Raw genomic sequence first — 26,563 nt, 5'->3', positions numbered from 1 at the left:
ATACTCATAGGATGATTAGTATTTGATGAGTGTTGTTATTGATAATATTAGTAGCAACAGTAACAAACAGTAACAAAAATAATAAACATGGACACAAATAAAGATGTTTTTGTTTGTTTTAAGTCCATTCAGATTTTGGGGGTATGAAAGCGAGGCAAACAGTAGCAAGTCATGTTGTCAAAGTGCTAACTAGAAAACAGACCTAGCACAAGAAAAAAGAGGTGGTTCTTGCTCAAGGGCCAGAAAACAGAAAGGTAGCTCTATTATAGAAAAAGCTACAGAATGGATCAAAGAAAACATGTGTCAGAAAATTAAATAAATGAAAACATGGGCTGGAAATTGATTAGTTTCAATAACATGCCTAAAGATACATAATTAAACATATATCCCAATAGTCACAGAATCTTGGAGTTAAGTTAAACTTATCCCCCACCTAACTCCTAAATCTCTCCAGCTATGCTGAATAATGCCTAATAAGGAAAATGTCTCACTTAAAAATAGAAAGCAATGGAGATTATGATGGAGAAGCCACTATCGATCACAATAATCACAAAACTCTAAATCAGAGGTGGACATTCCAAGCTGCACATCTAATAAGCATTGAAAGTAAGAACTAAAGGTTTCCACAGACACGGCATTTTACATCACCTTGGAAGGATAAAGAGGAATATCTCTGCAGTGTGTAGATATAAACACTTTAAGATAACTACTTCTTTGGTGGTGTCTGGATCCAGCCACAGTACAGGATAATCAAGCTGCACTATATTTAGGTTGGTCTGTCCATCCATCCATCCATCCATCCATCCATCCATCAGATAGTCACAGACCATCTCCTATGTAATGGATATCATATTAGAGTCTGGAACTACAATTAGAAGTAAGAGTGACATGGTCTCTGCCTTCATGAAACTTATACTCTATCAGGAGAGTAACATAATTGCTTAATCATTCATAAAATATACAATGATAGGGATGACAGAGGGCCTTGGGGGAATACCTCACAGGATGCAGAAGCATCTACTCATCTGAAAGGCTTTCAACAGTAGGACTCTCTTCCATCCATACAATGATGCACTGTGAAAACATAGTTCGATTATGTATTAGTTTATTCATTTATTCATTTTTGCCATTTGGATAATGAAAATAAACACCTAATTTATCTGTCATCATCAAAGAGTATTCCAGTCTGTTTAAGTGTACTTTGTAGAGAGCAGAAAACTGTCACCTGGGACTAAAATTCTATTTAAAACTTCTAAAAACGAAATCCTGAAATGAGCCATGGTGCACGGCTCTACATCACTAAAACAGACAAAATGACTGTCATTTACTTTCAATGGCCCCTAGTGACCATTATGAATGTCAGTACCAGGTACTCACTTTGAACTCTCCTGAGGGGTACAGAGGACTGGAAGTCCCACCGTATACTGCGGCCTGCTACCCGTAAAAGCCTCCCCATAGCTAGAGAGCATATCGGCATGTTCGCCTCACACTACACCTCCCCAGTGCTTTGTTTCCTTTAGGGCCTGGTAACTTCACTGGTTCTATCCATATTGCCTGCCTCTGCCATCATTCCTTCCCTCTAACCTACTCTCTTGGCTAAACTGTTCCCCTGCTTGTATTTCATAAGCTAGATCAAAAATGGAAATTTCAAAAGGAACCCAAACAACAGCTACGCTATATAAACTGAAAGTAAAAAGACCCTTTGCCCAAAACAGAGTTCAAATGCACTAGATTTGTGGGAAAATATTTTCTAGGGGACCAAAGGGGGTACTGTGTTTTCCTTTTTTTTTAAATTCAGGATCACACATTTTCTAGAGCATTACTGTAGAAAAAAGCAAAGAAAACAAACACTACCTGTCTGGCAGAGAATGTTGTGTCAATTATGATTATATAGCATTTTTCTTACCTAGAGTTCAAATATTTTTACTATTATCTCATTTATTTTCCCCAAATTCCTGAAATACAGAAAAACGCAAGCATAATTAATACATTGAGAATCTTGACCACCAAGATTCTAAGTGAGCTGCCCAAAGTCACAGAAAGAGGCCTGAGGGTCTGTCTTTCTGCCTCCCTGTCTTCATTTTCTTTCCAGGAAAGAACACTTTCAGATCAGAAATGACCACAGGTACCTGATTTTCGTCTGAGATAGAGAAATTGAGGTTTAAAAAAAGAAAAAAAAAAAATCAAGTTCCTCAGAACTAAGATCAGTAAAAAAAAAAAAAAAAAATTTAATAAAAGCTTTCAGTCTGAAGAAAACCACCTTATTTCATACGAAAACTAATGGAAAGTACCTAAAAGATAGTACTCCCATCTTTCTATACCACCACATGAACTTGTCACCTTTCCAAACACCTTGAAATTACTTCAGGTAAATGCAGTAACTCTCAAAGCACATTTCATACAGTGAGAAAAAAAAATTCTTTAACAATATATAAAACTATCTTTGGCAGAAATGACTGCATTAGCATGTCACAAATATCAACCCCCTGCCCACCAGCTTCAGAAAGTCTCCTCACTTTAGGGGATTAAACTGGATTGTTTTCAGATGAATTTCACTCTATTAGGACCCGCCTTTAGTTGCTTTTCAACTAGAGGGACGGTGGCGCCTCCTCTTCCTCCTCATTTGTGTCTGCTAAATCACCCAGGATTCCTGCCATATAACATTTTTAAGCGTTCACAATGTTCTCATTGCTTTAAGCCAAGTCTGTGTCACTTTCCAGCCTCAATTAGTAAAATACTACAAACTTTTACAAAAGAGGAATTGGAAACAGTGTTCCAAGTGGTCAGTGGAAGAGGAAGAAAAGCAGAAATAATAAAATGAAAGCATGTGTCTCTGCCCTTCTCTAGGTCATGCTGCCTCCTCCTGCACATCCAATTACTGCACATCCTCCCCCCCTTCCCTGGTTGTGCACCTAATGTCAAGGAAAGCTGGACTTGCTGGTGCAAGTAGAAGAATAATGTTTAAGGTGCCTGGGTGTGTCTGGGATGGAGAGGACTGCTGGGATACATTCTGAGGGATAGCTCAGTGTCCACAAATGTATCAAGAATTCATCCAGCAACATCTGTTAGGTGAGACACTCATAAAATAAAGTGGCCCTGGGACAACTTAAACTTCACTACCACTTCCGTCTCTCCATCTTACAAGTGTGCCTACAGCTCTGGGAGAGATGTCAGCTACCCCTGCAGCCATCTGCTTTTCTTCCACACATACCTCCCCTCCGGTTTCCACTGGATTCCCTGTACTGTCGACAGCCTACTGTTGAGAAGAATGAAGGGAAGGTGGCCGGGTGGCAGCTATTACTCATTCTACAGGTCATCCAAGTCTCAGTGTTCTGTGATAATCTGGGGTGCCAAGTTGGCTTTCTTTTAACTGTTAGAGTCTCGGTTTTCTTCCTTCTCAATTTCCTCATCTGCTTCATGAACCATGGGCTAAAATTTGAGTGTAACTCTCTCTGAATACTCCAATGTCTTTGGAGCAGTGGTAGCTTTAGTAAGTACTGAACTAGATAAGACACGATCTAGAAAGAAAAATAGAGGGAGCACCTGGGAAGCTCAATGGGTCAAAAGTCCAACTCTTGATTTGGGCTCAGGTCATGAGCTCAGGGTCATGAGATCAAGGCCCGTGTTGGGCTCCACACTCAGCATGGAGTCTGCTTGAGATTCTCCCTCTACCTCTGCCCCTCCCCCTGCTTGTGCTCCCTAAATTAATTTTAAAAATCTTTCCAAAAAAGTGGGAGCACAACCTGCAGTCTCTTGCCTCCAACAAGAGTAAGCCAGTGGTGCCTATTTTCACCAAATGGAAGGTAATAATCTGGGGCAAGCACTAACTTGGAATCCCTCAGTCCCAAAAAAAAGGCACTGTGGGTAGCTGACAATGGGGATTAGGCAGGATATTTACTCTCTTACTATTTACAATATAAAACAATAATTACTATACCTGGAATCAGAAGAATTTTTAGGAAAAAGATGTCACATACTAATATGAAGCCTGTGGAGCATTACATGAAATAGTTATGCAATATTTATATTTTTGTTGATGTAATTAAGGTGTCAAAGTGATTCAGTCAATTCTCAATTATCTCTACTAATGGGATTGGTCAATACAATAAGTAGCCTAAAATGGCAGACCATGTAGTTTTTAAACTATGGCTCACAAGTCCACTCTTTATTATTATCTCTAGGTATACTGAATAGTTTTTAAATTGAAGAGTTCATCATTTCAGAGAAGTTGAGAATCTTAAAGGGTCATTTTAGCCGTCTCATTTTGCACTCAAGTGAAGTTATTAGGCTTAAAATGTTTAAGGGACTTACACAGTTAATGTACACAGTTAAATGGAAGAGCCAGGCCTTAATCTAACTACTCCAACTGACATCATGAAGAAGAGCCATGAGGCCATATTCAAGAGAAGTCGGAAAACCAATTAGCTGCCTTAGTTAGTGCCTTCCCTTCCTCACTCCATCCCTCAGGACTTCCTTCCCAAAATACCAGCAGAAAAATACCTACCGAGACCTTCCTATGTATAATCTCAGATTTAATTGATATTCCAAATTTAAATAGGACTTAATGTCCTTTTATTCTTTCATGGTTGTTGATTGTTATCTTCCATGAGGAAGTAATTAGAAATATGATTTAAAGAAAACTTTATTGAAAATTGCTAGCCTACAATAAGCAAAATGCTTTTATAAGTCAACGCAAGGGGGATAACATAATAACTTAAAAATAAAATGTGGGGATCCCTGGGTGGCGCAGCGGTTTGGCGCCTGCCTTTGGCCCAGGGCGCGATCCTGGAGACCCGGGATTGAATCCCACGTCGGGCTCCTGGTGCATGGAGCCTGCTTCTCCCTCTGCCTGTATCTCTGCCTCTCTCTCTCTCTCTGTGTGACTATCATAAATAAATAAAAATTTAAAAAAATATAAAAAAAATAAAAATAAAAATAAAATGTGAACACAATCTAGTAGAGGGCTACATGCATTATCACGGTATATAAGACTCAGAGAATTTGTGTCCTACACATATGAGAATTTACCCTGTTCTCGAAGAATTTCAGAGAAGATTCCACAGCTTTTCACAACATTGTCTAGCAGCACATTTTAATGTTTACCTCTGTCACCATCTCCATTTAAAACCTACCTACTGCAGCTTAATAGGCATAGTGTTTATTCTAATTTTGCCAAAATGAGGTCAGTGAAGATAGAAACACATGCCTCTCAAGTATCACTCAGTATAGAAGAAAAAAATTCCTCAAACCCACCTCTCTTTAATCCCAGCCCACACCGTGCACTATCTATGAAAACATTTTTAAACATAAAAAATTAAAATGATTGAAAATGACGCATCCTTAGATGTTTGTGAAAAAGAACACTACCAGAACGGAAAGCCCGTATTCCTCATAAACCTGGCTGAAAAAAGGAGCTCCCTTGTAACACCACAACCAGGAGCCAGGATAATTACAATAGAAACACTTTATTTCAAATCATGAAAAGAGTTACACTTGATCTTCTTGTTAGCAGGGGCTGTGCAGACAGCAACATTTACTGTGAAATGTAAGGGCAGATAACAGCTGATTTGAAAGGGGATTGTGTAAATCTAGTTAAAGAGCAACTTTAGAAGATTATTTTCAATTACTGAGATAACATCATGGCTCTCAGAAAAAAAAAATGGAAAGGTTTGTTCTTTACACCACATACAGTGTACAAAATCTAACAAAACCGCCTGCTTTCAAGCAATAACATCAGCTAGCAGCTAATATGCCTTACCTCCACTTTACCCTCCTTCTTCAGGTCATTTTCAATTATTTCTACTACTTACTCAGCTCTGTGAACAAAAAGTCATTTTCAGTGAGAGAAACAACTTCAAAAAACCAACTCCTTCCAAATAACGACTAAAACCTTTAGATTTCCATGTGCCAAATACACATAACCCAGGAGACCTCCAAACTAGGCCTGGGGTCATGCAGTCAAAAGGCACCTACCTGTGGTTGATAAAATGGCATTCGCTTCTCCTGTCAGAACATTTAACTGAGACCATCTGGGCCTCAGTTCCCAGTCAGTTCACCTTAATACATAGGAGGACACACATATTCATACAGTGGCCAAAAGACAAGCTAAGCTACACCTCTTAAGCTATGTGAGATAACCTTGTCACATGAAATCCCTAGGTGTCAACATGGCCTGTGTAGAGGGTGTCAGTGATGTATTTAGAAAAAAAGAAAAGAAAAGCTAAATAGGCAACAAAGAGCCTAACGTAAAGGAGAAACATCACACTAGGAAGCAGAAAACTGTCCCCTCCTGGCTCTGTTATTTACGAGTTACATGACCTTTCCAAGCCTCCTCTCCTTTGCTTGTTCTCAATGCTCCAGCCGCTTCACACCACTGTTCCCAGGCACACTGGGGTCTTCTGTGCCTCTGCGTCTCTGCTCTGGATGACCTTCCCCGCCTGGAGAACCCCCTCTGAAGCCTAGTTTAATGCCTTTTCTCTACAAATGGTACTTTCAATTCCCTTGTCAAAATGAATCCCACTTCACTATGGAAACCTTGAACACTATCTGTAACAAAATGCTGACCACACAGCATTATTTGTGCCTATCCACTTCCTCTATCCTGTCTCTACTCCTCAAGGGCAGGGATCCTCTCATCTTTGTACATTCGGAACCGTCAAACATTGAGAAGCACTCAGGAAAAGATTGTGAAGTAAAGGATGAATTGATGAAGGGATGAAAAACAAACCACATCAAATTTCATCACCTTTAAAACAGGAATAATAATGGTTACCCAGGTCATTCAGAAGTCATGATTACCAAAAGATGAGCAAGTGCTTTACACTTTGTTAGGTGCCGTATAAATTTGGTGATTATGATAAAGATGGCAATATTAAAAAGCCATAATGTATAAATATAGTACGACGGCTTCATATACAGTAAAAAAAATTATTATCCATATATATCATACCTATGCTCAACTCAATTGTGATTTTATTTCCAAATAAAAAATTTAAAATTTAGCAAAAGGACACTTCACTGTCCAAAAAAAAATGTTCTAATGAACTACAGCCAAATATTAAAAATGAGAGAATCACTTTACATAGGATTCTACTTCTATTAATTATGCACATTTTTCTGCATGGATGGATGTATGAGTGCACTGCACAGATTCCACTCTGTGATGTAAACTGAATACTTCATATTCCACTCCCATGTCACCATCTCAAAACACTTTAAAAGCAAAACTGCATTTCTCTGGAAGAACAGGCCCTTGATACACTGAAGGGTGGGGGCATCTCTTTAAAGAGAGAAAGATAACTGAGGGATTTTGAAAGTGAGCAACAGCAAGATAATGATCTCATATTTCAGCTCTAGGTAACTGAGGACTGTATGTTAAACATTTCCCTTCAAATACCTCCGTTCTTTCTAACCAAAATACTCTCTTACCATAGGGAAAGAAGTCTCACATTTAATCAAGATCTCGCTGTGTATCAATAATAAATTCTAAAGCAGTCACATTAGCTTGAGGAAGCACCATATCTGTCCTAGTCATGCACTCATTCCAAAGTGTCATGTCTTCTCAGGCCCTAGGACAATGGGACATCATCACTGGAAATAGCTCAACTGCAGACAGATCAGCTTTTGGTACACTAAAGTCTAAAAACTCATAATCTCACAACTCTTCCCTATTTCTATGTCACAATTATTTTAAAGTGACAAATAGCTCTAAAATTATGTTCAAGATCCAACGTTTCCATTATGTACAAGTTCTAAACAGACCTGGTTCCTATACGTGTAGACACAGACAAGCTCAAGCTCTGGCCAGTCCAAGTCCTCCAAGACACTTAAACTAATCTCTCATCATCAGATAGAAGGATGGGAACTGAGAGTTCTCACTAAGAGGATGAAAAGGCTTGTCCCAGCTGCAAGTTATCATAAGCTAGTTGGCCCATCATCTGCACGGCTACAGCTGTATCCAACTCAGCTCACCCAAAGAGATTCACACTCTTGTAGTGCCAAAATGAGTGTCTCGCCTAAAAAAAAAAAAATGCCCAATTGAAAATAACTCTCTAATCTGCATCCTTTCAATAGAACTGAAGTGCACTTCACCAACACAGAGCATGGGCATCTTGAATTAGCAGAGAACTATTTTTAACACATGAAGGATAAGATATGAAATTAGTTTCACGGGGAATGAGAACCTTGGAGATTATTTACTTTGCCTTAATTACTTTGACTCACCATTAATTTAGCTTTCCTAGGGTACTAAATATTTCACGCTAAGATTTTGAGACTAAAGAAACTTGAGCACAAATTTGGAGCTTTGGAAGTCTGCAGCAGCATCTTCAACACTGAGTCACAGATGCCCCCATTGGGCATCGAAGTCTATTCACGTCACACTGCTCAATGACATTTTCAGTTGCTGTTTGTGTATTGTTTTAACCCTGGGACGAGAAGCTCTGCCCTGACTATGCAGGGAGCCAAACTTTATTCAGCTTCTGTTTAACTCCTCAGCCAATAACATCACTAGTGCTCACAGCTACTCTCACCACTGCCAAATAGGGCAAGTAGCAATTGCCTTGAGCCAAGGAAAGAAAAGTTGAGACTGCACACTGGGCAATGGAGTCAACTCCAGTAAAGGTGACGAAGAAGACACGAGAGCAAATACTCTGTAATGGGTTCATTACCGCATCAGTGAGGAAGAACCCACTTGGTTCCCACTAAGGCACCTACAGTGAACAGGGTCGGCCACGAACAGCTGGCCATTTGCCAAAGCCCTGTACTCTTCCCCCATGGCTCTTAATCATTGTCCACTGGCAGACACCACAAACAACAGGCAGTGCATGGCAGCAGGCATGAGCCCAAGGAGAGCAATACACTTGCTGCCAGATGCAATACAAGACTCACTAGGACCCCTCAATCTGTCAGTGCCCTCCAGCTCCACCTGGCATTTGGCAATTTGGAGGGAGAGGGTGGTGAAAGGCTGAGAGAACTGGAGCTCTCCTTTCAGCCCCTGCCCACAAAGAATCTGTCCTTATTCTAACCGGGAGAAGAACTGACCCCGTGTATATCATTTCATTCCAGTGAGTTCAGGCCATTACTTCTCTTCACTAAATATGCTACACCCTTACAGTTCCTTTTTTTTTTTTTAATAGAAATGTATTTTTGCTTTTTATTTCTAAGTTGCCCTTTCTTCTTCTTGATCAGGACATTGTTTGACTTAATTGAGCCCTTTCAGTCTAGTATTCTGAACCCAAATAAACAGAGTAGCCAAGTTCACACATCTCCAAAACTCTACCACTTTCTACTTTGTAATAAAATTCTGTCATAGAAATAGGCTTCCATGATAAACATTTCTAATTAACAATAATAACCCCTATTTCTTTAGCCTATTCATAGCTTTAGAACTTGCTCACATGTGCCACATACTTTATCTTACCTCTTTTTACCATTTGGCCCCTTTCCTCATGCCTCGAGCATATGGAAGTCCCTACTTGCAGCACCCATAGGTTAGCCTGTTCCCTTTGTCGCTATTCATCCAACCTCCTTGTTTTCTAGGTCACACACCTCATTTGCGTCATTTGTACTTTGGGTTCATTTTTATCATTTACAATTTTCAGGTGAATCTCTTCAATGCCACCTTAATTGTAATAATAGACACTACATTCCTTCTTTTGTCCCATCAGTCAAAACAAAGTGAGTTTTTGTTAATAATTTCTATATGGGAGAGAAGGAACATAGTAGAACAAAATGTGGTGGGAGAAAGGGTTAAAAATTCTTCTACATACTAGCTATGCAGTGAACTAATCTTTCTGAGTTTTGGTTTCCTCTTACTATTGACATAAAAAAGTCATTATAAGGGGGCACTTGGGGTGGCTTGGTGGTTGAGCATCTACCTTCAGCTCAGGTCATGGTCCCAGGGTCCTGGGATGGAATCCCACATTGGGCTCCCCTCATGGAGCCTGCTTCTCCCTCTACCTATGTCTCTGCCTGTCTCTGTGTCTCTCATGAATAAATAAATTAAATAAATATAATCTTTAAAAAAAAGTTAATGAGGATTAAATGGGATGGCATCTACATTGTGACAGAAAATACTCAGAAGCCATTCACTAAAACACTGAGACCTGCTATGTTTCCATTCAAATGCCCTTCTCATTCACATTAATAAAAGCCATCCTGGCAAATAGCATCTCTCTGCCATTGGTTCCCTGAAGGTGTACAGACCATGAACTTCCCCATTTACTTCCTCAAAAGGATGATCAAGGTCCTGCCATCCCAGAGATCACTGATTTCTAAGTTAGCTTTTTCTTCCAAATTCAACTGTAAGAATTTCAGAAGTACTATAGTCAAAAGTGCAGACTAAATGCATGAGTGGCCACCATCTCCCAGCACTTTCAATTATGTTTGGCTGGTCTTTACAACATACACGGGAAGGAGAAAGTAGACAATACAGAGTGACTGCACAGCACATGTCTATGGGAAGATACAGGTTGGCATCCAGGGGCACCCAATCTATCCCTGAGCCATCACCAACCAAACAGGAGGCCTGCAGCTGGTACAATACATTCCTCTCTATCCTCTCTGCCTTCCCAGTGAAACATTTTATACACAGCAGCTTTGATTAACCTCGAATTACATCATGTCAAATTTGCCTTGCTCAGAGAAATCGTGACACCTGAAATTCTGCTTCAATTCTGAAGTCTCTACTTAAAGATTCAGCAGCTAAAAACAAAAACAAACACCTCACAACAGGCAGTTGAGGGATTTCAAAATATAATTGGCAAAAGTGTGGTTTTATAGCCTAGGTGGCTTACGGCAATTAAAATGTAAAATGGGCATTTCTTTTGATCCAGCAATTCTTCTAATAAGAATTCATCCAAATGAGATTACTGTACAAGAATAAAATGGCATATAGGCAAGTATGCTTAGAGCAGCAATAATTTTTAGACTGAAAAACTGGAAACAATTTAAATGTCTATCAGTAAGCCCAAAGTAAACTCCTACAGAAACCATTAGCTGCCTCCTCGATAAGCTGTTTGCCTCTCTTTTCTAACAGAACTCGGAGTCTCTTATTCATGAACTTTGGATGAGATTGGCATAAACTTCTACCCAAATTTGAAGCAGTCAGAATAATGGCATTCCCTTGGTCACATTAACTAAGACGGTGCAAGTAGAAGAAGCCTAGGATTTTAGTTCAATGATTGACAAAGGCTCTCTTTCTCTGGATAATGAGCCCCTAGAGCTGCAGCTATTTTGCTACCATGAGGAGCATGAAAAAGAAAATCATAAAGAAAGAGATCCTAAATCTTGATTAAATCATATCTGAAGCCCCTCTCCACTGGATTTTTCAAAATATTCTTATTATTTAGTTTTAATTCTTATTATTAGTTTGTTCTGGGATTTGTATTAATTATACACAAAAAGCATCCAAAAAAGTATTCAGTCATTAAAAAGAGGATATACATTTATTGAAATGGACAGTTGCCTACCACATGCTATTAGGAAAACACAGCAAGTTCCAGAGTACCACATGCAGTAAAACCCCATTATTGAGAACTTCATTTATACATGGTGTACGTGAATAAACATAGACACATATACATATAAAAAGAAAGAAAGACAGAGGGTTATATTTGGAAGAATTTTATGAAAATGTAAATAATGGCTAACTCTAATATTTCTGAGGAATTTTACTTTCCTTTCTGTATTCTATAGCATATGCTCTTGTACAACAATATGCATTTTTATGGAACAGAAAAATTAAGCTTTTTAAAAAAAAGATGGCTATTTACTGATTCTGTTTGTCTTTAGTGTAAAATAAATGGACAGCTTTGCCTCAGATCCCTCTCCAAACTTAAGTGGTCTAGGGAAAAAGATCAAAGCCAGTCAGGCACTCAAAATATTATTTCATTATAAAATTCTGTGATGAAGCAATGAAACCACTTTAAGATCTGAATTTGTACATGCTAAAAAAGAAACACAGCCAGAGGTGCCCAAGTGTCTTTCTAGAATAGTGGAAATAATATTAAACAAAATAAAACCTCTTGTAAAAGCTGAGCACTTCATAGTCAAAAAACATCCTAGTGGAGGAGGACAGAAGGTGCAGAGAGAACAACATGCACAGCTGCTTGCAGGATGGGCAGGTGCCATTGAGGCCAGTTAAGAGCTACCCAAGGGTGGCTGGTTTGGGGTGCTATTATGCTGGGTAGAGTAGAGGGCTTAACTCTTGACTGCTATTGGATATTCACACTCTTTTCTCACAGAGATAAATCCCCAAGGACTTAACACCAATCCTGAGTAGGAGCCTTCTTTCAGTTACTTTAAAATCTCCAAAGGCAATAGTTTCAAAAACAACAATAACAGAAAACTAAATTCTGTGACCTCTTTCAGCTTTAAAACTATAGTTTAACCAAACATACTACATCAATTATGATGGGGGAGGGAATTATTTGAATGGGATGGAAATATCCGTGTGGTGCAGACTCTGGCTAGAAGTAATACCTCTAAGAGGTAGCACTGGGTTAGAAAAACCTCCCAAAAGCAAACAGAAACCAAATGTCAAAGACAAAATCGTGATTTGTTGTTTAATAATTTTTACTACAGTTTGTAGGATTTTCTGATTATAAAACCTCAAAAAACTCTGGCTTCTAATATCAGTTAATCAAAGTAAATCTCTCTCTAATAGGAATCCAGTATATACAAGGTAACTACAAAAATACTAGGATGGTTTGTTTTTCTAAGTTCATTTACAGCAGTTATATATTTCCTTTACAATAAATCACTACACTGTACCTACATTATATTTCATAAGAACACCATTGTTCTCAGTCACTACTTAATTCTTAGAGAGTCACAATATTCCAAGAAAGAAAAGAGTCAAAAATAAACACCACCCTATAAAACTGTCTATATTACATATTTGTCTTTAGGATCAAGTTAGAGTCGCATCTCCAAAAAGCATCCCTCCCACTCCAAATTTTAAGGTTTAAGGTCCCACTCAAAATTTTTAGGTTATTCACTTTTCTGCTTCTCATTCTAATTCATCTCCCCTTGATGGACCTTTGGTAGCCTATACTCTTAAATGGCATCAGCATGAGAAAGAAGACAACAGTAAGTAGTTCTCAAACCTCAGTTCCAAGAAGAATCCCTTAGGGTCCCTCTCTGGTCCATTTGCATCAGTACCTTGAGGTGGGCTTCAGTACCTATACTTTTAACACGCAGACTACCTAGATCTAAATAGTGGATCAACTACTCTGGAAAACAGTGATGTAGATAATTACAAGGCGACTAAGTCACTGATACAAATAATCAATTTGATTATATAACTCCATCTTGGATCATTCCACTCTTCTCCATATCTATGGTCTCTATTCTTGCCCCTTGTCCAGGAAGCCACCACCACCATCTGTCTCTGGACTTGACCACCATTTCCAAGTCTGTTGTCTTACTTCCACTCCTGCCCTCTCCAACCCCTTCTCCAGACACTTCCCAAAAATATATTACGTACAACAAGTCACACAACATCACTCCCCTTAAAACTCCTCAATAACCGCTTAAGGGGGATGGGGTTTTTATTTGGGGTGATGAAATATTTTAGAACAGATAGCAACGGTGGTTGTACAACATCACAAATGTATTAAATACCACAGAATTATTCACTTTAAAATGGTTCATGCCGTGTGAATTTTATCTCGATTGAAAAAAAAGAAAAAAACAAAACAAAAAACAAAAAAAGCCAAAAACCTTTCAACAGGTTCCTGTTGCACATAGGATAAAATCCAAAGTCCTCAGCATGTCCCAGGAAGTCTGGCATAATCAGGCCCTAAGCCACATCTCAGTAGTCCCATTCCCAGCTATTGTCCACCCTCGCCCTCTGCACTCCACCCACACCGACTATCTTTCAATGGCGCTAAAACCCAAGTGCTTTCTCATGCATGGGCTTCACAAATGGGGCTCCCCACCCAAATAGCCCCAATCATTCTCTGATTATTTCATCTTTTCTGCACCCTTTTACAGAAACTGGGTCTTTCCTAAGTTCTTATCAAGAGCCTCAACTACAGAATTATTTTGGGATTACTTGATAGCCTTTCTGGTAGACTGTAGGACAGGAACAGTGACCATTTTGTTCACTGCTGTATTCCCAGCACCTAACAAGAACTTGGCACAGTAGATACCTATTTGTTGGGCACAAGGAATATTAGTATGATTTCCTCCAAAAGTATTAAATCTTTACTAGAGAATGAGTACCAGCAAGGTCACAATATTCCATGAGATTTTAATTACATATGCCATTATTCTTTTATTAGCTAAATGAGAAAAATCAGAAATTACTCAGGGCCAACTCAACTCAATAGAATACACCAACCAATGCACAGAAAACAATTCTTCTCACTTCTACAGTGTCTACTTTGTGCTTCTTGAGAGAATCAAGTCCCTAACACCCAAGAAAATTCCATTTAAAACCTTTCTCCTCATGCCACTGCCAATTACTGAGTAATGAGGAGAGAAACAGGGACAATTTCTTTGCAGAAAGATGCAACTGAGGTGAGTAAAAGACCAGGATTCAGAAGGGTGTCATGGGAAACTATTGGCTGCTCTCACATAGGTACGTACCACTTCCCAGAATCAAAGTATATAGAGTACTACCCGGGGAAAAGGACCCTGAACCCAGCTACTTCTGAGCCATGAAGGAAAAAAGGGAAACAGAGGAGAAACACACATAAGAGCAGGTGTGATTGGTGTTTTGTTACTAAACAAACTGTTCTTTAGTGATTATAGGTGAGCAAGTGATTCATTTTTTCCAGTCTTGCACTTGTATTAACTAGAACCCTAATTTATCCATGAAACTGAAGTATGTCTTAATTACTTGCCTTCAAAGCTTAGGCCCATTTAAAATAAGCTTATTTCTTTTTCCATTGTCAGCTTGCCCAGAGCCGCCTAATCTACAGTTCTCCTGCCCAGCACTCACCACTTCTGATCATTTCGGAGAGCAGAGGCAAGCAAGTAGTCTTACAGGCAGCTTCCAGAGAGATCCATCTGTTCATAACTCTGTGCACTAGCCCACAAAACACCTCCCAGCCTTGTGTCCACTGCAAGGACAGGAGAACACCATGACCTGAACACATATATAGCCCGTGCCACAGGCTACTTTTCAATATTTAAATTCTTCTTTAGCCAAAGCTTTGGATCTTCCCAGGCCCTAGTCCACTGTCCCAGTAGTGATTTGCATGGCTGTCCATTTAAAGAGTATCCCCATGTGTGCTGCAATGCCTAAAAGTACTGTTCTCGGCCTTGTAAATTAGGGCACCTACAATTGCGTTGTGTGACATTTTGGACATCTCACTTGGAGATAGCTAGAAAGCTTTTTCCTTGCTCCAACTTCTAGCTCTCTGAGCATACTCAGTTGGGGACCTCCTGGAGAAAAGACAAAGCTGCCAATGCAGCCAACCATGAGACCAACATGGTAGCAACCAACAAGACCGCTCTCCAACAGGGGGAGGAACCTGAGTGGTCTCTGCACGTTCCTAACACTTTTTCCTAAGCACACTAAGTTTCTCTCTCATATCCTATCCTTAAGGTAACATGTGTGGCCATCCTGATGGCCCCAGCTTTGCTTCCAATGACATGGCTTCTAAATGTGCCCTAGACTCAGGTTCTACTGAGTCTTGTTCCCTTCTCACAAAAGCACTCTTATTCACATTGTTACCATTGTTGTTGTTACAGAATCACACATACTTCTATATGAGATGAACTGGAGGAGCCTGATAATACAAATAAACAGCATCCTTGTGCAGGAAAGTGAAGTGCCAGCAAAACCAAATCCTAATATCGCAGACATATGTCCCATAAACCAAAGTACACTCACGAGCGAGTCACGCGACCAATATGTTAGCATGGGCAAGGTATTATGCATTGAGATGGGGTCAGTAAGAACTGCTAGCAGAAAATAATAGGGAAGGTTAGTAAAAGAGGTGCCCAAGGACAGAATAACAGACACACTAGGAGAGGTCGCCAAAATCCCAAATACATCAGACAAAGGGAAATCAATGTTGGAAAACTAGAGACGAGGAGCAGGTGAATAATTGGTAAGGAGACTGACAATTTAGGTGGGAGAGGTGAGATTACAAATGCAGGTGCTTTCTACCCTGACTGGAGCTAGTGAGATTTTTCCAGTGGAAAAAGTGGAAGTGGAAGAAGCCAGAATGACAGAAGGAGAAAACCTCATCAGATTTATACCATTTCCATGCTTTAAGGAACTGCAGAATGAATAACTAGGAAAACAGAAATCTCTTCAAGTATTTTTTTATGAGGGAAATTTAATATAGAAAATTGGTTACTCAGGTGATGGTGGAGCAGAAAGCCTAACAGGATAGTGAGGTAATCCAAAGATCGGCAAGAGCTGGAAGCTGCTACCTCCCCAAGGCTGAAGAGACAATAGCAGGAGGTTATGTCTCTGGAGTCCATGGGCCAAGGTCACTTGTGAGCAACTAGAACCAGAGCCAGTCTGTCAAGCATGAGTGATGCTACAGGAAGAGGGATTCCCACTGCCAAGGAAGCCACACGAAGCTCAAGGAAAGAAAAAAATACCCTGGCTTTGCTCTTCTCCCTTTCCTCTCTTCCCAGTGTCTCCCCTCCCACAGGCTGAACACAGCATGCCAGCTGACTCAGAAATCTGGGAGAGCAGCCTGAAGGGGTGAGCCCCAACCAACAGAGAGGAAGAGGGGTGGGCAAGGAAGGCTAGAAGAAAAGCAGAGAAACTCCAGTACAAGGAAGACGAGTTACAGTGAGATTTAATAAGCAAGCTTCTTTTGCAACAGACATACTTTTAAAAGGTTTGCTTCTTGCCATATAATCAAGTGGTCACCCAGTAATAAAGTAGGAGCTATACCACGGCCTATTGACCTTCCTGCCATGTTAGGTGGCCCCTGATGCCACTCTGCGGAATCCCAGAGTTAGAAGGAGATTAGGGAATTTATTCTATATTATCCTTTTGTCAGTAAGAAGGAAGCCAGGACTAGTCCAAACAAGTTAATTTATTTTCAAAATTTTCAAATGAAAAAAAAAAACTCTTATATTTAAAAGTAAAAAATATGCTAAGCATTGAATAGAAAAAAAAACTTGTATACACATGTGCATGTTGCAAATGATACAAGTAAAATCGGGAAAATCTGAACAAGACTGATGGACTCTATCCACCAATATCCTAGTTATAATATTGTGCTATAGGTCTGGAAGATATTATCACCGGCGGGGTGGGGGGAGAATGGGTAGAGTGTACACAGAATCTCTCTGTGTTACTTACCACAGTTCCGTAGGAATCTAGAATGATCTCCAAGTAAACAGTTTAATTAAAAAAATAATATGTGCATTATAGTCTCAATTAATAAGGCTGCTTCCCTTCCATTGTGTTTCACCCATAGTGTCTCCAGCTCCGTATGCTCACATTCCCAGTATTCCCACTGCCATGACTCTGTTCTGTTAAGCAAGGCCCAGTGATCTCTTTGCTGACCCATTCTACCTCTTATAATTCAGTCTTCTCCTTGTCATTGGCTCAATGCTACTTTTGCAGAAATACGATGGTGTCAGGTAGCTCTTGTTTGATTATTCAGCTTTTGCATTTCTGACTACAGGCAGAGCCAGAGTGTTAGAATTTATATATGGGACAATTAGAAGACTGCCTAATCTTATTTCATATCATCTAACAAGCTTTAACCTGTTCATTTCATGATTAAGCATTTAATTCAAAACAGCTCTCTTTATGGATTTATTCTTTCCTCCTCTCACCCTCTGTACCCTTTGATCTCCTTTGGGAGCTGGTGGCCTAAGAACCAGCAGGAGAAACTGCAAAGAAAAGCCCGGCATTTTGACAGAGCAAGAGAAAAGAACCAGCCCCACCCCCAGCTACCACTCATTCACTTAGCTAAACTACAGGCTATCAGAGAAGCCAGGGAAACAATAGACATAAGTACATGCTAGGTCTTCCAGAAACCGATGGTGGATGAAAATCACCTCTTAGTGAAGAGTATGGGGGAAAATCACTATTCATCGCAAAATGGACATGCGTCACAGGCATCTCTGTAACTCTCCTGGCTCTTTAAGTCCACAAATCCTTCCTGTAAAATATAACTTTCTTCCTTTAATGATCTAGTAGTGAATTATTTATATTCTCCAATTTATCTTCCTGTCTTCTTTTATTTATTCCCAGACTTGTGCTACTTTAACTCTAGAAAGCCTAAGGTTACAGGCAAGGCACAGGAGTCTCTGTCCTTCAAGGGTGCCGAGCCTAACGCAAGGAGCAGGACCATGGTGCACAGCAGAGCAATGAAATCTCATTTTTGGAAAGGCAGCCAGCTAAGTGACCACACACTACAGGCCTCCTCCGTGTTGTGCTGACTTTCCAGACAGCTTTCCATCAAAATCCATCTTGCATCCCCACAGTTGCTACCTTCACTTTGGTAGGCATCATTGCTTGCCCTGGCAATGCCACCTCCTCGCTGCTCTCCGTGCTCCTGACTCTTCCTCCATCAATCCACTCACCACATACCTGCCAGCATGACCTTCCCAAGATGAAAATCAAAAATGACAATGCCTACATCTCAATCCTTCAGTAGCCCTCTATCGTGATGACCAGGTGGAGACCAGATCTCCAAATATGCCTCATTATAAAAACCACTGGGGGCATTAATAAAAAATAAAATTAAATAAAATAGATTCTTCTGTGTCTTACGTTGGTTTCCTCCAGAAATAGACCTTCAGACATCATTTAAGTGTGAATTATTTATTTAGAAAAGGGTCCAAGGAAGCACCGGTAGACGAGAGACAGCCTACAAAGCACAGGTATCTAGCAGATTGATGTTATGGGTAACTGAGGCTCCATTTCACCAGGGAATTTGGGGACATAGCATAGAACATGTATCAGCCAGTGCACTGGAGAGTCCAAGATACTAGTGTATTACCTCCAGCTCCCTTCTATCATTGGCTGAGGTCCACTCATGAGGCCATTAACTTCACTGCCCTACCAAACTGCCCTACATCTGGGAGAGAAAGCCTTCAGGCAGCAAGGACATACTTGCAGAAGAATTCCGTAGACATATACTGGACACTGGGCCATTGAGCAAATATGTATATGTATATGTATAAAAACTGACCAAGTCTGCTCCCAAAGGCCATGTCCCTGACGACAGTGGTCTGGGGTGGGAGCCAGGAAATTAGCAGCGTAGCAAGCATTTCATGGGATCATGCTGAGGCATGTTGTGAAACACTGACTAATACCATTAATCTCAAAAGCTTTTCTGGGTTCTACTAGGTCCTCCATTGTCTGCTGTTCTGTTCTCCAGACCTACTAACTCTTCTGCAGAGTCATCCTTAAATCAAAGTTGTACACTTCCCTGCAAGTGGCATATTCTCTTCCACGAGCAGGAACTGTGCTTTAAGAATCTTTGCCATCCCCAGGGCCAAATACTGTACCAGTCATATAGAAAATGCTCAATAAATAATTCATTGTTAAAGAAATAATCCTGAAAGAAAATAGGATGATATTATTTAAGTGTTCACTGGACAAAACTACCTACTCCATGTATCAAAATAATAGGTACAAGTCTACTAGTGAAATTAAACAAATATATTTGAGTACCTAATGTATGCAAGACATTCAAAAATCTTTCCAGGAAAGTATACACCTTAACGCCTTTTTTGCCCCCATAAGGGAGTCCTTTAATAGAGATGGGCAAACAGGGTTGGGACACAATTCGGTCCTGGGCCAAGAAATGTGGTAGCTCCCTGTCCCCAGCCAGGTTGGATATGGGAGAGGCATTAAAAAAAAAAAAAAAAAAACATGGCAGGACTAACTGTTCATTTTCACAGAAAAAGAGAACACAGGGAAGCAGTCTGCTGGAGCTCTGCTGATATGAAACTATTAATTAAGCTCTACAAAGGAGATAAACAGCTAGGTAGTGGTGGAAAGGTGAAGGATGTTTAAGACTAATTGGAAGCATGTTAAACTTTGCCTACCTTGTGATTCTTCCAGGGTTGTCCCTAGAGACACTATCACTCTACCTGCTTCACAAAGATGGAGCAGGATAAAGAAGAAAGTCTTATTTCGATGCCATTGAACTCTTGGGATTTATGACTTCTTCCAGTAATCAAAAATTTGGTACCTGGGATCTAGGTGGTAACTCTGGGCCCTACCCCTTAACTGCAGAAGATTTGCTGTGGTTTTTATGCTACTAAAGGTACTCTCTTACAAATGAGGCCAAAGCAGAGGTGTAGCCACTCATAGTCACTAAAGACCTCATCCATGACTTTTTTCCCACCGTTTGGGATGTTAACCACAGCCCCTTGGCCACATTCCAGTCTGGATAATTACGTTGGGGCTAGCAAACTTCACCCTCCAGCTCCAACTAAATAAAGTATTCCTTTGGACTAGCTGCCATAACCTTTGTTCTGCTGCTGTGGGCTATTAAAGAGCTATTCTGTACTTAGGATGGCTGTATTTGTGAAAAATCAATACCCCTGGTATAACATCCTGCACTGACAAGAAGTATATTCCACAATATCTCACTGGCTAAGTTATTTTTTTTAATATAGTGCCAGAAACAATTAGAAAACTACAGTAATTTCTTCTCCATCTTCTCAACTTTTACTATTCATACAGATACAGATTGAAATGTTTGCAGCATTATATAAAGAAGGAGGGCAGGTGCATATTCCACAAAATACACACTGAATGTCTGACGCCACATGCCAGGCTCTACTGTAGGTACTGTGTATTGTTGTAAGGGCCGTGGGCTATGTTCTCAGCGTAATTGGGGAATTTTCCAAAGGGAATAATTCAATTTAATTCTTCCTATGCTACTGCATTTCTGAACATCTGAATCTACTTTATGTAATATATCAGCATTACCATGCACAGAGCTCCCAATAAAAACACTATTTTTGTCCACTTTTAAAAGGACCTACAGGACTGGGGCACCATGGTGTCCACCCTTGATTTTGGCTCAGATCATCATCTCAGGGTCATGAGATTGAGCCAGGGATTGGCTCCATACTGGGCACAGAACCTGTTTGGGATTCTCTCCCCTCTTCTGATTCTCCCACCACTCCCAATCACGCACTCTTGCTCTTCCCCCCCCCCCCCAAAAAAAGGGTCTACAGGACCTTAAACTCAATGTGTATGTAGGTGCATGTGGAAGGATAGGTCTAAGAATGAGAAAATATGCTTTCTTGGCTAGCTTGGCGGGGAACAAATGGGATGCTGCTTAGATATATACTTATTTATTTGCTTGGTTTTTAGATATCATCCTACTTGTGTGGGTGAAAGTTTACAGGTTATAATAGCAGAAGCAAATGTGGGGAAATTGAAAACATAAATATCTCTTATTTAAAGGTTCTCTTTACTAAATGAAAAAAGCATAAATCCAGTCTTTTAGTGTTCTACTACAAGGATGAAAACAACAAAAGGGGAAAAAAGTATTGTGTATTTGCACATTCACATACACACATATTACTTATACATGAAGATAGGACAGGGAAGTTAAATATCAAAATGCCAGTGGGTTAAATTAAATGGATGAACAATAGAATATTTCACATTACACCTTCCAAAGAGAAATGGTTCAGAAATTTTTTTTTAAATAGTAACAACCTTAAAATTCAGATTAATCCTAGAGGATCCAAAGCAAGTACTTTCTCTGGACAAACTATAACAATACTGTGGAAAATGGTTTAAAAAATCAGTGAAGTTCACTTGAAATCTGCCAAATTATTATTCTGCTTGGAAATCCTCCTAGCTAGAACAAGTTAATAGCAGGCTTCTAAAACTAGGTTAAACATGCTGTAAATCAATTTATTCCCCCCTACAAATCTGTTAAAGTGTATGCTTTTCTGGTGAAAATGGTTCTTCAATGGTACTTAATACTGTCACTTTATTGTTTCTCCAACCAGTCCAAGTTTTTCTAAGTTGTTACATTAAAGTTAAATGCCTATCTTTGACATAAATAATAAACAATGAAATCCACATTGCTTAAAATACCATAAGGAACCTCAAAAATATATCACACAGGCAATATATTTCCTAAGTATAGAATAAATGTTTAATAATGCATATGTGATCCAAGTTTGCCACCCAATAATTTATTCAGTATCATTTCACCGAGTTAAGAAACAATCAGCACTATTACCATCTCTCACAGAGAGATGAATAGTCTTCCACCAACATGCTTCAGGTAGCACCTTTGGCAAGACGGCTTTGATAAAACACTGAAATGAATATTATGCAGAGACACAGTCTGTCCCATGTACTTCAAAGAGTCCAAATGACTACACCCACAGTATGTCTACCACATTGCAGACAGAAGACTGGAACGGGTGATAAATAAGCTTTAATGTTTAAATTCTTGCTGGTATACAAGCTGACCAACACAATCTTCAATCTCACCCCTGTTTAAAATTCAGAGAGAAAAAAAATAAAATTCATAGAGAATAATAGATCATTAAAGATTGTTGAAAGGTGTAAATAATTTCCAAAGCAAGGGACAGCGCTTCTGGAGCAGGAGGTGGGAGTCACAGGACTCTATAGATTGAAGACAAAATACATGAAATACAATGCCCCTAACACCATAATCCACCCTGGTGTCAATACCAAATCTTTACTCCCAAATCTTACTGTATTTTCTAAGTATCTTTACTAGCATAAAAATATTTTTTAATAAATTTTATGTAACCAAAGAACAAGAAAAATTCCAGGGCGGAAATGGGGGAAAAATTCCTAAGTGTGACCCAAAGGAAGAGATTCTGGAGATGGCTCAGCCACCAGGGTCAAGCCACATCACCTCACTGTGCCTGAGTGTCCCATAAAAATAAAGAGGCCAGAACATGAATCTCTAATTCCCTACTAGCAGTAAAATCCAGCTATCTATTTAGGTATCATAGAGAACTTGAGTTCTTGTAAAATCCTAAGAGCACCTGACCGCAGCAGAAAAAGTGCTTACGGTGTTTAATGACTACAAAGGGAAGAATGAGGAGGGTCTAAACAATCCTCCCAATCTTGCATTTTTCAGTTTATACTAGGCTTAAGAGGGCAATTGAAATTAGATGCTTCATTTCATCCCACAATAACAATATAATTCTTATGACAATAAAAATTTTAAATACTCTTTTTAAAAACATCCCAAAAAAGAAACAGCTTCACCTAACTCAAATGAAACTTAGATCTGTCTCACTTGGAGGGTTTCAATGCTCCAGCTACAGTATGGGTATCAGGATGTGGAAGCAGCTGTCACCGCTTTGTTTTTCATTCACAGTAGGTGGTTGCCAAGCAACAAAATACTATTGTCTGTTTCCATGATCTATTGGCCAATTCTACTGGTGATAATGCTTTCTACAGTTTAAAACAGGGCCACCTTTTGGACGAGAAGAAATGAGAAAAAATTTTCAGAATGACAGTAACATATATATAAATAAATACACTGAATGTACCCCCAAAATCATGTGTATACATATATAGCTGTGTGTGGATACACATACATATATTTTGCATATATGCATATGTTATGTGTGACTATATATACAGTCTTATTCTCCCTAGCTCAAAACCCATCTAAATTTGAAAGGCTAAGAACTAGAATCTAAATCCCTTGAAGGTAAATCAAGGCATGACCTAGGGATGTGAAAACATAGTAGGAATTATTTTTCAACAATAGCAATAATTTCCAATTTACCAGATGTATCAAATCTGTCCCTTGAATAGAAAGTCCCACAGTCAGAGAGCAATTCTACCACTATTAAAAAATAATAATAAATGTAAAGACTTTACTATCTAACTACTTCGGAATTACCTAACATATTTAACATGCTATCTGACTTACCATGTGCTACCACTGTGTACAAAGATAATAATTGAAATGGGAAAATTCTGTTGTTGTTTACACCCAAGAATCTTAAAATACATTCATTTAAAAAAATAAATAATTGAATTGTTCTCCCTGGAATAGCCTCCTGTGATTCCCACTTTGTTTTGATAGGGTCCCTGGGGAATAACAGTCATGCTATGTTGCTTTTGCATATTTCACTAGCTTGCAAATAAAATAACACACAGTGTACTCAATATAAAGTTGTCAACATTAACTTGCATCAGTTGCTGTTTGTTTTGCATTGACAAGGCTTCTAAAGATAAAAATTACAATATTCTTAGATGTACAGACACAACATCAAAACAGCCTGAAGGAATTAAAGCTTGAAAATGCTAGAGGCAATCACGTTTTGAAATGAAGAGAAATCAGTATCATTTATGCATACATATATATTTCTGCAAAGGACCTAAATAACGCCAGAACAATCTTTGGATTTTATGCAATGCTCATCCGTCTTCTTTCACAATATTTCAAAAGCACTTTGCCTTAACTATTTAGCGCATCCCTCTAAAGGAACTTTTAAAATTCACTTTTTGAAATTCATTGCCACTTGCAAATCTATATATCACAGCACACCGGCATAAGCAAAAACCCCGTTACATGGGTTGACATTATTTCACTATTATTATAAAGTCTCGTATCAAAAGGACAGCGCCAGCAAAACAGAAACAAAGTGTGCTGGTAGGAACGAAACATCCTCCAAAACTACCCCTTTCTGGGACAAAGCCTTCTTCAGCAGGACCCGCCCACCTCCCCGGGAGCGCCCGTCTGGGTCTCTCCATCACGTTCCACCCCGTAAGTGGCCCACCTTGTCTCCCTGCGCTTGCAAAGCTCGCCCACCTGTGTCCTTCCTTCTCACGGGGAAACAATGTCCTCTCCACTTTCTCCATCATCTTCAGGTCTCTTAGCCACCCATGACTTTCTCTGAACTACTGAACTCAAATCTGCAGCCCGGTTCGCCACGGATCTCCCCATGCGCGATTGCTTCCCTCATTCTTTAGAGACGCTTTAAAAATCTCTACCACCCAACAAATAAATGCAATATTAATAAAAGGGTTACAAGAGCAAGTTTTTGTTGTTGTTGTTTTGTTTTGTTTTACTTACAGCAGTAAAAATGTTGAGAGACAGAAAAGGAGGAGAAAAGCAGGAGCGTGCCTGGAGGAAGGAGGGCGGGTGAGTGGCTGCACAGGGCGGGCCGCGGGGACCCTGCAGCCCCGGGCTCCCCCACCTGTCGACCCCGCTTCCCCCATGTGCGCGCCGCGGGATGACAACCACAACACTCCAGAACCACCCCCTCCGGGAGGAGGCGGGGTCATGCCTCCAGCCAATCGGCATCCGCGAACTCCGGGTGTCCAACCTATGGGGTGGCGGTGGCCGTGCAGGGGGAGGGCGTGGGGAGGGCCGGGAGGGGCCGCGTCCGTGGGAGGCGCGCACGTGTCGAGTCCGGGGAGGCAGGGCGGCGGCAGGCGGCAGGCGGCAGGCGTCCAGCCCCCGAGGCGCGGGCTCTGCACCCTGGCAGCCGGCGAGTCCCGCTGCCCGATGCCTCCCCAGCCTGGGGCTCGCCGGGCCAGGGCATGCCGCCGCCGCCGGGGAAGACACGTCCGAGGTGTCTGGGCTCCCCGGGCAAGGGGACGGTCACAAACAACAACAACCGAATACCTGGCGCAGGGCAGAAGGGGAGGAAAGTTTCCGGCCCGCACCCCAGCGGAGTCCCCCAAGACAGGACGAGGGATGCAGGGCGGGAGGGTGACAACTGGAGAGAAGGGCGCATCGGGAGGGCTGCGCGAGCAGGACGCCGTCCCGGGTGCAGAGCAGGGGGCGGCGGGAGGCCGGGTGCGCTGTCCAAGGTGCAGGGGAGGCGCGGAGCCCGGAGCCAAACACCGGCTGGCGGCGGCGGGGAGAGCGGGGAACAGCAGTCCGGGGCGCCGGGCAACCCCCCCCCCCCGCCATCCCCAGGCTTGTAAAAGTGACAGGGCTGGAGCTGGGATAGAGCGGGGAAGGGCCCCCCACGCTTCCACGCACCCCTCCCCACCGGCTCCCCTCTAGCTCCCGTCCCCTCCCCCTCCCCGGAGCCCACTCCCCTGCAAGCCTCCGTCCCGGGGCCGTGGCGGGGGCGGGGCCGGGGAACCCCCGGCTCCAAGCGCGGACGCCCCAGGGATGCTGCGGGCTCCGGAGCCGCCTGCTTACCCGGAGCCGCTGCACCGGGGAGCGCGGGCAGCCCGCCGCGCGGAGCCGGGCGCCGGGAGCCGGGAGCCGGGAGGCGGGCGCGGGGCGCTGGGCGCTGGGCGCGGCGCGGCTCCTCCCGGCCTCGGCGTCCTCCTCCTCCTCCGCTTCTCCCGGACTCCGTCCCGGGCGCGGAGCTGCAGGACGCGGCCGGGCTGCAGCTGCGGGTCCCTCCGCTGCCTCCGCCGCCGCTGCCGCAGACAGAGGACGCCCCGTGGCGACGGGAAGCCTGTGTGAGTAGCGGCGCCCGAGAGAGTGGGATCTGCTGGAGACTCCGCGGCTCGGGGCGCGCGGGCGTGCGCACGCGCGCCTGCGAGTGTGAGTGTGTGTGAGTGTGCGCGCGCGCGCCCCCGGGGTGGGGGAGCCGCGAGGGGAGGGGGAGAGAGGCCGAGGGATGCTCGTAGGGACCGGGGCAAAATTCTTCGCTTCCGGAAAGCCGTAGAGCCGGA

General features: G+C 41.5%; 1 protein-coding gene across 5 annotated transcripts in view; it reads right to left on the bottom strand.

Annotated features, from left to right (window-relative positions):
- ENOX1 (ecto-NOX disulfide-thiol exchanger 1) overlaps positions 1-26,096 on the bottom strand; it is a 554,610-nt gene extending 528,514 nt beyond the window's left edge. For 2 of the 5 annotated variants that reach the window (XM_038569618.1, XM_038569626.1), the window contains exons 1-2: positions 23,176-23,211; positions 998-1,074 (exon numbers count right to left, since the gene is read on the bottom strand). The gene's annotated coding sequence lies outside the window, so the exon portion shown is untranslated. Of the gene's footprint in view, positions 1-997; positions 1,075-23,175; positions 23,219-24,995; positions 25,143-26,078 lie in introns of those variants that run through there. The other 3 variants (XM_038569621.1, XM_038569620.1, XM_038569619.1) reach the window with 3 other exon arrangements.
- Positions 26,097-26,563: the final 467 nt, after the last annotated feature.

The sequence above is a fragment of the Canis lupus genome, chromosome 22, assembly GCF_011100685.1.
Source record: "Canis lupus familiaris isolate Mischka breed German Shepherd chromosome 22, alternate assembly UU_Cfam_GSD_1.0, whole genome shotgun sequence".
Classification (NCBI taxonomy): Eukaryota; Metazoa; Chordata; class Mammalia; order Carnivora; family Canidae; genus Canis; species Canis lupus.
Note: the sequence above shows the minus strand (reverse complement) of the source record. Positions and strands in the feature narration are given on the sequence as shown.